Below are 5,311 nucleotides of genomic sequence, written 5' to 3'. Positions count from 1 at the left end.
CCTTTTCCGTTATCAAATTTTGCGTTATCTTATTTTTGCATTGAAGACAACGCAAAATGTAATAAACAATATGCAAAAAAACAAAACAAAATTATTTTTTTTACTGCATTAAAGAAAAAAGATAATAAAATTGATCCAATTATATACATGTAACCAACTTGGGAAAATATTTAGAACTAAAAAATGAGACCAACGTTAGGGCTGTTACGGGCATAAATACATCTAAATGTATCTTTTTCTGACTCTGATTTAAGTAATATTGAATGCACTGTATTTAATTATACAGAATTAATTTAACATTGTTTGGCATATTTTTAATAGTCTTATTAAATTTCTAACCAATAACACATAGTTAATTACCGAAGATTGACCATTGGTTCATTAAAATCTCTTGATATGCATATTCGGGATGTATACATTGGTTTACAAAATAGAAGTGTATATGTGTGTCAAGCGAGGAGGGACAGGGATAGGGTGGGGTGTTTACTTCGTATTTTTATTATTGCATTATTGTGGAAATGCAGAAACAATTCATTTTATTATAGGATGGAAAGAAAGAGAAAGATAGACTTTTTTTGCTTGTCTGAAATATTGTAGATTCGCTTAGAACAGTATGGCATCATTATTGTTAATAAACCCCTTCCAGCTATACATTTACACCTGCCAATACAAATGAATAGTTTTCTTTAGATTCATTGCAATGGTCTGTAAAAGAAAGCAAAAGCACACTGGTTAATACCCCCCCCCCAACAACCCTGCCCACAGATCCACGTTTCTAATTTGCAACACCTATAATTTGAATACATTTATTAAACTGAATTTAAACACATGTAGCTAATTCAATTAATCAATATATTTTAAAATTTATTAATTGTAAGAAATTGCGTATATCTATTTTTTCCTTTTTTTTAATGTGTTATTACATTTTGCGTTCCTGCCTTTTGCTTAATCTTGACGCAAAATGTAATGAGTCCTACATATCTAACGTATTTCATACGGAGAGATGATTATAGATTTTGTTTTTGCAAGTCTTATTCCTTTCAAAGATTTTGTTTGATGAAATTATATAAGTTAATCATTAAACCAATATTTCCATATTTTTTTTTCTTTTTTAACAACGAAATAGCTATCCAATGACATAACATTAAACTTTGATTGATGGACACAAACTATTGTCCAATGCTGAGGTATATAATCAGATAATAAAGATGTTAAGCAAGCTCATTTGTACGTGTACATGTTCGTGTAAACTACGAGGGTTGTCCCAATATTTCATAGACTGAGCTCAAATCTTTTAAAGAAATTAATGTATCTTATTAATTGTTTTAGGGTGGATAAAGCATGCTCTTGGCAGACAAATTACGAAGTTTTATCATGTTAACTTGAAAACTCTTTGATTTTTAACATTTAAAGTGATATAGTTCTCTAACACCCGGAGCAATCTGCAACGTCAAAAAAATACAAATGTCAATAGTTCAAATTTTTGGAGAAAATATTTCAATTACCAGAATCAAATTCTTAAATTAAAAGAATCGGTTATAGTTATAAATGTAAAATATCTTAATTACTATGATATGATGAAACATTAAAATATGTAAACAAATAATATGCATGTACAGGTATGAAATTGTAACAATTAGAAAACGCTATATTTCTACGGGTTTTTCGTCTGTTTTCTCTTATGGATATGCACAATTGAACTCTTGCCCATTTCTTAGCCCTGGCTTTTTTTTAGTTATTGTTATTCACATATACATACAGAAGCCGTTTTATTCATTAAATACTAAGGAATTGAAAAAGTTTCCTAGTCTACCAAACATTTATGACTGGTACATTTCTGTCAGAATGAATTCAGGATCAAAACACTTGATCATAGTCCAGTGCGCCGCCTGGGCCAACGCATCCGCCATTTTTCTAAAATTCGGACTTCAACCCCATGTTTATAAAACGTTATAAAATTCATATTTATCAAAGCATAAACACCAAAATTTGAGGAAATATAGTTAATAAAACAGTTATGAGAATTTTCATTTCCATTAAAAAAGTATGGGGTAGTAAATTCTTTCCGTAGGATTTTAAATATAATATGCCAAATTTTCATTGCAACGTTTGGGTATTGCGCTGCCTTCCTACACCAGACAAAGAAATGTGTCTTTTAAATTGGAATAATGTGTGTAGTTACTCCATATTTGTCCATAAATTTGTTAGATAGTGTTTATTTAATCTATATATGAAGTTTCATTAATGTATGAAGTAGGGTTCCTATAAAACAACGCTTGTCTACGGAATTTTGGGACAACCCTCGTACAAGTTAGAATTATACGTACACGTTAACATTTTTTTCTTGTTTAGCAAAGTATAACCTGTACTTGTATGTGTAAGTTTTTAAATGTAATAGTGGTTTACAATTTAAAATCATCCTAAAAGCATTGATTTTAATACGTAAATCACCATTTTTATTACCATTTTACATAAATATATGCATGTACTTATGAAAAAAAGATTGTACAGATTTCTTATGTTCTTATTCGGTCAAAGCCTGTTTCGAAAATCTAGATGTTGTGATTTTAACTCCCTATGATTTTTTTTTTCAATTACTCACGTAAATTCTTTTATCAGTTATTTGCTTGAAATATTCAAATTTTAGAAAATGCAAACTTTTTGAAAAATGAGCAGCAGTTTAAGAATTATAAGCTACAAGTTTGGACTTAAGTATACTTGGCAATCTACACGTAACCTGCGTAAAAGGATACGTGTAGAAATTCGTCATTAGCAAAAGTGATGACGTAACGTACAGATTTCTGGTGCTACACTTACACGTACGCGTACACGTTGGTTTGCTAAACCTCTCTAATATGCGAAAATACATGTATATTAAAAATGAAAAATAAAAAACGTAAATTAATATTTCGGTTCATGAAAAAGAACACTGAAAGAAGTTTAAGTTAAACGCTGCTTGAATATATATTGAAGACAATTTTTGCTATGTCCAAAGTTTCTTAAAGAGAACTTAAATGTTTATTTTTCTCGAATTTTACAATTCTGTTGAAAGAAATGTGAATTATTTACATGCAGCTTTCAATCCAAACCCGACCACGGAACACAGATACACAAACAACAAAGATATATTATTTTTTTTAATTGAATGTCATTTAACTCTATTTTTAACTGTGTTTTTTCTCCAGTATAAAATCTCAGATAATCGTCCATTTTTCTTTGCAAAATCTAAGTTTGCACAGATCATTTTTTTTTTATTAATATAGGTTTTTTTTTTCAAATGAAACTAGTGTGATTAACATGTTATTCATTTAATTTATATCCAAGCTGTAAGTAAACAAACGTAAAATTAAACATGCACTTGAATCTACACCAAAAATACTAGTATAAGTATAAGTCACATTATCCAACGATGGGGTAAACGATGAGAAACCGATGCGTTTTTTGATGAAAATGGCGTAGTTGCCGGCCGGCTACCACTAGTGATCTGACGGAGACTGAGTCTTTTTTGCGAATCGGTGGGGACATCGGTAGGAAATAATTCGTAGTTAAAATTCAGCGATGTCTCCAACGATGCCTCACATCGCTCCTCATCGGCAACCCATCATTAACACATCTTTCAAAGATCGGCCGATATATGGCCGAGCATCGTCCAATATCTGTTGAATCTGAGGTCATTGGGGAGTTTAGTGGTGTTCAACAGATAACGACCGATCATCGGTCGATGTTCGACAAAACATTGGCCCGTAGTCGACCGATGTACGAACGATGTTTACCAATGTATGAGCGATGTAATATACATCGGCCGATTATCCTGGAACATCGTTTTATGATTAGCAATGCATCGCTAGGCCTTTGTAAGTCCGGCCGGCAACCACGCCATTTTTCTCATAAAACTCATTTTTTGTTCATCGTATGCACATCGCTGGATAATGTGACTGATACTTTAAGGACTACTAGACCGATGTTGGGGCATCGTTAACACCACGGATTACTACCGATTACCACCGGTCTACGGCTACCGGCCGGGAAATGTGACCTAGGCGATAGACATCCTTTTACACCATAGTGTTTAGGACATCATAAGGCAAACTGAAAGATAAGCTGATAACCAAAGTATTACACTGATTTCTAGAGATTTTTTGTGATATTTAGAAGGGTGCATGCAGTAGGGCGAATTTCAAATTTGCCACGAAGATACATTATAAACAAATCTTTCTGCATGATTATGGAACTGTAGATTATCTTATTCCTTATTTAAATTTTTACTTTGTGAATGGAAATTGATAAATCAACATAGTAAAATGTAAAAAAATAAATAAAAAATTGTTGAGAAATATTTCCATGTTTTGCTAACGCAATTTCAGGCACCGTTTTCCTGTGGATCATTTATATATTTGTCACGTGATTAAAACAACAGTTAATCTGAGGTTTTGCTTTTGTCAGTCTCAGGGCTTCGTGTCATTATCTGTTACGAGGTTATATTCTGATATACAACTTCATCTTTTTGTCAAGTATGTTTTCGTTCCTACACACATGGCTCAATTTAAAGTCAAAACCTAAAATGGGGTCAACGCGCTATAGTACTTTTAATATGATCTTTTTGCACTATAATTTGTGAAGTGAATGAAAACACCATCTTGAACTGTTTGGGAGTTGATTTCATCAACTCTATCTATGCATTTTCACAAAACAAACTGTGTTTCGATCTAATCACTCCTTTAAAAAATCATCAATGGAAAGTTATCGCCGCTGGCAAGAAATAGTACATCAAAATGATCAAGAAATTTGATGAAATACACGATCTGTTCTTTATCAAGATATTTTATTTATTTGAACACATTGAAAACATTTTATGCTAAGACTAACTCTGAATAACAGTTTTTATATTTTTTAATTTTCCCAAACTCGGTAACAGTGCAGAAAGTTTTAATAATCTGCTTCAGCCTTTGACATTTGTTTGATATGCAAGATATACAAACACGTGGTTAGTAATGTAATTAGATTCCTTTGCTGGCTGCGCTGATTGGCTGACAAAAATTCTCACTCACGTAGATTTTAAAAATATCTCCAGGAAACCAAAACAACAGAGGGACAAAAATTGCTTACAGATGCATGGTTCATTTTGCACTGGCTAATATATCTCAGAGGAATAATTGGTCTCTTTCGTTCAATAGTAAAAAATAATAATCACCTTAACAAACTTTGTCGACAAACGAAATTTCATTGTGACAAATAAAAAATCAGTGAAAAATCATGTGAAGTTATTTTAGCATTATCAGTCAGGAAAATACTAGTATGTACGAGGGTTGAT

The sequence above is a fragment of the Saccostrea cucullata genome, unplaced genomic scaffold (genome assembly GCF_032062105.1).
Source record: "Saccostrea cucullata isolate Sc308-1 unplaced genomic scaffold, CSIRO_AGI_Scuc_v1 ctg2250, whole genome shotgun sequence".
In the NCBI taxonomy this organism is placed as follows: domain Eukaryota; kingdom Metazoa; phylum Mollusca; class Bivalvia; order Ostreida; family Ostreidae; genus Saccostrea; species Saccostrea cuccullata.
Note: the sequence above shows the minus strand (reverse complement) of the source record.